Source organism: Penaeus japonicus, unplaced genomic scaffold (genome assembly GCF_977035675.1).
Source record: "Penaeus japonicus unplaced genomic scaffold, GWHDUDI00000001_assembly GWHDUDI00000008, whole genome shotgun sequence".
NCBI classification, from domain to species: domain Eukaryota; kingdom Metazoa; phylum Arthropoda; class Malacostraca; order Decapoda; family Penaeidae; genus Penaeus; species Penaeus japonicus.
In genome coordinates this window covers 37,743,342-37,750,841 of record NW_028234410.1, presented here as the reverse complement: position 1 = coordinate 37,750,841, position 7,500 = coordinate 37,743,342, and the positions used below count along the sequence as shown (strand labels likewise).

The window sequence follows — 7,500 nt, the reverse complement described above, 5'->3', positions numbered from 1 at the left end:
GTGCCCTTTTTTCCCCGTGTTGTGGTGGTGTCAGTTACAGTTTAGTCTTATATATACGTTTGTTTTTGTTTTTCCTCTCTTTTTCTTCTTTGATTCGTTTTTTAAATACTTATATCTCTTGTTTTTTTTTTCGTTATTATTATCTATATACTTCTCCCCATTTTTTAAATATCTTTCTTCTCTCCTTCCTTTTCCGTCTCCTCCTCTTCTTCTTCTTCTTCCTCCTCCTCTTCATCGTCATCGTCCTCCTCCTCCTCCTCCTCCTCCTTTCTCTCCTCCTCCTCCTCCTCCTTCCCTCCCTCCCTCTCTCCTTCCTTCCTCCCTCCCGTCCTCCTTCTCTCCTTCCTCCCTGCCTCTATCCTTATTTCCTCCCTCCCTCCTTCCTTCTTCACTCCGTCCTTCCCTCCTTCTATCCTCCTATCCTCTTCCCCTCCCCCCTCCCTCCCACCCTACCCCCTTCCTTCCCCCCTCCCTCCTCCCTTCCTTCCTTCCGTCCTTCCTTCTTTCCTGCCATCCCTCTCTTACTCTCTCCTTCCTCCCTCCCTTCCTTCCTTCCTTCCTTCCTTCCTTCTTTCCCTCCTTCCATCCCTCTCTTCCTTCCCTCCTTCCTTCCTTCCTGCCATCCCTCTCATCCCTCTCTCCGCGTCACTCCATCTAAGTGACTCTCATAACTCCCTTGTTAAACTCCATTTCTCCCCTCAAAATACGGCGGACTCGATGTCATTACCATTTTTTTGTTGAAGGTGCAACATCATGGCCATTCCATTACCCATTACATCCATTTTCTCTTGTGGTCCCCCCCCCCCTCCCAATCAGGAAAGAGGGGGTAGTGACTCAGCTTTTTTTTTCCGCACCTGCTGACGGGAAGGGATTTTTTTTCTTCTATATTTTCGTTTTGTGGTTTTGTGACATTAGTCTCTCTCTCTTTTATTTTCTTTCTCTCTTCTTTCTCTCTCTTTCTTTCTTTCTCTTCTTCTCTCTCTTCTCCTCTCTCTCCTCTCTCACTCTCTGTCTCTCTCTCCTCTCTCTCTCTCTCTCTCTCTCTCTCTCCTCTCCTTCTCTCCTCTTCTTCTCTCTCTCTCTTTCTCTCTCTCTCTCTCTCTCAGTATCTCTCTCTCTCTCTCTCTCTCTCTCTCTCTCTCTCTCTCTCTCTCTCTCTCTCTCTCTCTCTCTCTCTCTCTCTCTCTCTCTCTCTCTCTCTCTCTCTCTCTCTCTCTCTCTCTCTCTCTCTCTCTCTTTCCCTTTGTGCGTATGTATCTGTCTCTGTCTTTATCATCCAATCTCACTCCTTTGCTCCTCCTCCTCCTCCTCCCCCTCTCGTTCTCCTCAATTTTACCTCATTTCTACCTCTTTTCTTCATTTATTTTCACTTTCATTTCTCCCTTGTCGTTTTTGGACACGTTCCCAGAGACAGGTGTTATCTCAACCTCCTCTTACTTTTCGACGAAATTTTATGGATGCAACACCGGTTTCTCTTCTCATTTTACGCCCAATACTATTTCCGCCATTCGCAGGAATCATGTTGCCTAAATTGAAGGTCGAAAACCCGGGATCGGGATCTGTCGTGTTGCATGGCGATGGGCAACACCCACTCTCTTTGGTATGCAATACGAGGTTGCATAAACGTATTTTCCTTTCAAGATGTATGTGATGTGGAGCGATTGCATATCAGCTCACGGCGGTCTGCCAAGCGCGCGTTGCGGAAATGGCGTCGTTCAGATACCTCAGAGGAGCAGCGGGATGCGCACGGTGCAGCGGCCGCCATGTTGGGGGTTATCTCCTGAGCGGAAGGGGATTATTTTGGTGGAAAGCCTAGCGGGGATTTCTTATTTTTGGATTTAGGGTGATTTTGATGAATGGAGAGGGAGAGGGGGAGGGTGGGAGTGAGGGGGAGGGTAAGGGTAAGGGTAAGGGTAAGGGTAAGGGTAATTTTCCCAAATTGGGAAAGTGTGTGTGGTGAAAAGGGTGAGGGATTGACAAAATATTTTTTTATTCAGTTAATTTTATTACTTTCATCTATCTTCATTTGTCTCACAAGCATAGACATTAGTTTTTTGTAAAATGATAAAGAACTTCAGTTCCCGTAAAGATTAAAAAATATATCTCTATTCCAACCATCCCAAATGTAAGTTTCTTGTGTGTACCTGTATTCTCAAGTAGAATATGATAAATAATAACTAGAATAGAATCGAAGTTGTTGAACAGTCCAAAGATTATTGAATGAACATTTGAACTTCGCATGTTATGATTATCAGCAAAGAAAAATATTTACAACCGTTTTTCTTTACCTATTGATTATTATTTTCGACTTTCTTCTTGCTTTCCAAGGATCTTTTACTCTTTTTTTTCTTCGTTATTTTTCTTTTCGTAAGCCTTCTGTTCTTATTAGTCTGTACTTGGTTGCTAGGTAGTCCGCGTGTAAACAAACACCGTAAGAAAAGGACATACATGAAGCGTGTGTCAAGACCGCCCCTTGCTTGAATGTTTGTTTGTATATTTGTATGTTGTGTGTGTGTGTGTATGTGTATGTGTGTGTTTGTGCATGTGTGTATGTGTATGTATGTGTTTATGCATGTGTGTATGTGTATGTGTGTGTTTGTGCATGTGTGTATGTATTTATGTATTCATATACTTATGTATGTATGCATGAATGCACGCACGTATACACGTATATAGGAATAACGCAATGAAAAGCAATCATAAACTAACAATAAAAAATCCACACGTCAAGATTTTCAAGGTAAAGAGAAACAAACAGAGACAAACAGAGACAAATAAAAAAAAGAGAAAAGAAGAGAAAGACTTGAAAGCCTTAAATCAAAGCAGAAAATGAGGTTCTTAACTCTGCGATGGACTAAGGTGACGAAAACTTAGAAGAAAACTTTTCCGTAAGTTAGGAAAGGCACAGCTTCGAGAGAGGATGGTTGGGGATTGCGATAGGATGTGTTTTTGTGTTTTGTTTTTATTTTTTTTATCATGAGTTGCTTGCTTTGGTCGGTTTTGATTGGTGCTTGTTGCAATATGGCTATGTTTTTTTTGTGTTTTATGTATTTTGTATTTTGTGATTGTATGTTTGACTGGTGTAGCTTGGTCGGTTGCGTGGAGGTGTTCGCAATATGATGTGTTTTTGTGTTTTGTGATTGTATGTTTGACTGGAGTTGTTTGCTTGATCGGTTGCGTGGAAGTGCTTGCAAGATGATGATGTGTTTTGTGTTGCATTTTGTGATTGTATGTTTGACTGGAGTTGCTTGCTTGATTGGTTGCGTGGAGGACCTAGCAATATGATGTAATTTTTAACGGTTCGACAGACAGGGACATAGGCAGACAAGCAAGAAGGCAAGCAGACATATAGATAGACAGACAGGGACATAGGCAGACAAGCAAGAAGGCAAGCAGGCAGATAGATAGACAGACAGGCAAGGAGGCAAGCAGGCAGGTAGATAGACAGACAGGCAAGGAGGCAAGCAGGCAGATAGATAGACAGACAGGCAAGGAGGCAAGCAGGCAGATAGATAGACAGACAGGCAAGGAGGCAAGCAGGCAGATAGATAGACAGACAGGACATAGGCAGACAAGCAAGAAGGCAAGCAGACATATAGATAGACAGACAGGACATAGGCAGACAAGCAAGAAGGCAAGCAGACATATAGATAGACAGACAGGACATAGGCAGACAAGCAAGAAGGCAAGCAGACATATAGATAGACAGACAGGACATAGGCAGACAAGCAAGAAGGCAAGCAGACATATAGATAGACAGACAGGCAAGGAGGCAAGCAGGCAGATAGATAGACAGACAGGACATAGGCAGACAAGCAAGAAGGCAAGCAGACATATAGATAGACAGACAGGCAAGGAGGCAAGCAGGCAGATAGATAGACAGACAGGACATAGGCAGACAAGCAAGAAGGCAAGCAGACATATAGATAGTCAGGCAGGCAGGCAGGCAAGCAGGCAGATAGATAGACAGACAGGCAAGGAGGCAAGCAGGCAGGTAGATAGACAGACAGGGACATAGGCAGACAGACAGGGGTAAGTAGGCAGATAGATAGACAGACAGGGACATAGGCAGACAAGCAAGAAGGCAAGCAGACATATAGATAGACAGACAGGGACATAGGCAGACAAGCAAGAAGGCAAGCAGACATATAGATAGACAGACAGGGACATAGGCAGACAAGCAAGAAGGCAAGCAGACATATAGATAGACAGACAGGGACATAGGCAGACAAGCAAGAAGGCAAGCAGACATATAGATAGACAGACAGGGACATAGGCAGACAAGCAAGAAGGCAAGCAGACATATAGATAGACAGACAGGGACATAGGCAGACAGGCAAGGAGGTAAGCAGGCAGATAGATAGACAGACAGGGACATAGGCAGACAAGCAAGAAGGCAAGCAGACATATAGATAGACAGACAGGGACATAGGCAGACAAGCAAGAAGGCAAGCAGACATATAGATAGACAGACAGGACATAGGCAGACAAGCAAGAAGGCAAGCAGGCAGATAGTTAGATAATAGGACATAGGCATACGACAGAACAAGAGGCAAAGCAGGCAATTTGCTAGACAGACTAGGACATAGACAGACAGGCAAGGAAGCAAGCCGCATAGAGACAGACAGACCGAGGGACATAGACAGACAGGCCAGGGACATAGACAGACAGGCAAGGGAGACAAGCAGGCCAGAGAGGCAGCTAGGTAGGCAGATAGATAGATAGATAGGACATAGGCAGACAGACAAGGAGGCAAGCAGGCAGATAGGCAGACAGACAAGGACATAGACAGACAGGCAAGGAAGCAAGCAGGCAGAGAGACAGACAGACAGGGACATAGACAGACAGGCAAGGAGGCAAGCAGGCAGAGAGACAGACAGACATGGACATAGACAGACAGGCAGGGACATAGACAGACAGGCAAGGAGGCAAGCAGGCAGATAGATAGACAGACAGGGACATAGGCAGACAGGCAAGGAGGCAAGCAGGCAGAGAGACAGACAGACATGGACATAGACAGACAGGCAAGGAGGCAAGCAGGCAGATAGATAGACAGACAGGGACATAGACAGACAGGCAAGGCGGCAAGCAGGCAGAGAGACAGACAGACAGGGACATAGACAGACAGGCAAGAAGGCAAGCAGGCAGAGAGACAGACAGACATGGACATAGACAGACAGGCAAGGAGTGAAGCAGGCAGATAGATAGACAGACAGGGACATAGACAGACAGGCAAGGAGGCAAGCAGGCAGAGAGACAGACAGACATGGACATAGACAGACAGGCAGGGACATAGACAGACAGGCAAGGAGGCAAGTAGGCAGATAGATAGACAGACAGGGACATAGACAGACAGGCAAGGAGGCAAGCAGGCAGATAGATAGACAGACAGGGACATAGGCAGACAAGCAAGAAGGCAAGCAGGCAGATAGATAGACAGACAGGGACATAGGCAGACAAGCAAGAAGGCAAGCAGGCAGATAGATAGACAGACAGGGACATAGACAGACAAGCAAGAAGGCAAGCAGGCAGATAGATAGACAGACAGGGACATAGGCAGACAGGCAAGGAGGCAAGCAGGCAGAGAGACAGACAGACAGGGACATAGGCAGACAAGCAAGAAGGCAAGCAGGCAGAGAGACAGACAGAAAGGGACATAGGCAGACAGGCAAGGAGGTAAGCAGGCAGGCAGGCAGGCAGATAGATGGATAGATAGACAAGCAGGCAAGCAAGCTGACAGACAAACGGGCAGGCAGATATACATTAATAAAATATAATAACGTTGTGATATAGTTTAGGTAAACTGAAGTATAGTTTACAATATAGATATAGAGCCTATAGTATAATGTAGCGATGAATAATATAAATTTACTACATTCATAAACACAGCGCTAATGACAGTTATAGCTGGAACTGTCAATGCCACCAACGGGGAGGATACGAGAGGTGCCCACAAAGGCCTATATGGAATAGCTATATCATTCATTCGACGGGTAAAAAAAAGGAAAAAGAAAAAGAAAAAATCTATTGATGGTCGCCTCCAATCCGCAAGAAGAAATCGAAGAATAAGTAATAAAAAAAATGAAAGAAAAGGAAGAAGAAGAAGAAGAAAAAAAAGTTTCTTTTGTGAGAAATGACTCTCGCAGAAGTAATTTGGTATTCACGTCCCTAAGTGGGTCGCCTGTCAAGACGAAGACATTATAAGACCTCGTGAATTTCCAAAGAACACAGAGGGATATTCGTGCTGGGATAACCCTCAGCGCGGACGAATGGGAAAATTGGGAGGATTAGGGAGAGGGAAGGAGGGAGGGAGAGGGGGTGGGGGAGGGAGAGGGAGAGGGAGAAGGAGAGGGAGAGGGAGAGGGGAGGAGGAGGGGAGGGAGGGAGAGGGGAGAGGAGAGGGAGAGGGGGAGAGGAGGGAGGGGAGAGGGGAGAGGGGGGGGGAGAGGAGAGAGGGGAGGGGAGGGAAGGAGAAGGAGATGGGGAGGGAGAAGGAGAGGGGAGGGAGAAGGAGAGGGGGAGGGAGAGGGAGAGGAAAAGGAAGAGGGAGAGAGAGAGGATGAGGGAGAGGAAGAGGGAGAGGAAGAAGAATAGGAAAGAGAGAGAGAGAGAGAGAGAGAGAGAGAGAGAGAGAGAGAGAGAGAGAGAGAGAGAGAGAGAGAGAGAGAGAGATTAAGCGAAAGCGAAAGCGAGTTCGATTAAACCATGGAGTGATAAAATTTCATTTACCAACATAAAATTAAGACCGACGTAGATTTTGAAAAAAAGAGGATCTAGGTGAGATCTTGGTAAAGAATACATTTTTAGTTTTCATAACACTCGGTTTGATAACACTATAATTCTTTTTATTCTTTTTTATTCATGCGCATGGAAGGTTGATGATGATAGTCTGAATGCGGCGTGTCCAAAAGATATATTTGCGATTCAAATTTTCTACAACCACCAACCTGTTATCAGTCATGAACAGTTTGTCAGTTTTCAAATGTTTATTGTCATCAACCTGTTATCAATCAGTCTCTTTTCTGTCGTCAATCATCACGAACTTATCAAGTCCAGCTTTGCTTCCTCGATAAAAAGATATTTATGATATGAAAAAGTCAGTATGGTAAGTCAAGTAGACGAGGAATAAGGGAGGGAGAGGAGGAGGAAAGAGAAGAAGAAAAAAAAAAGAGGGAGAGAGGGAGGGAAGGAAGGAAGGAAGGAAGGAAGGAAGGAAGGAAGGAAGGAAGGAAGGAAGGAAGGAAGGAAGGAAGGAAGGAAGGAGGGAGGGAGGAAGGAGGGAGAGAGAGGGAGAGAGAGAAACAAAAATGAAATAGAATCAGAAGGAGACCGAAGAAGTTTCAAAGGCAAACGAATGTTGATAAAAAAATATGACGAAAGTAGAGGAAAGATCAGTGAAAAAAAACAACTTATTGTTTATCCGTTTTGCATTCTCCTCCTGTAGACCCCGTTATTTTGTCCTTTTTTGCAGTGTAGATGGAAGGGCCATATTGGGCTGTG

General features: G+C 45.1%; 1 protein-coding gene across 8 annotated transcripts in view; it reads left to right on the top strand.

Annotated features, from left to right (window-relative positions):
- The window catches only part of LOC122252270 (uncharacterized), a 347,686-nt gene that overhangs the window by 152,753 nt on the left and 187,433 nt on the right, over nucleotides 1-7,500 (top strand). The gene's annotated exons all lie outside the window — the stretch shown is intronic.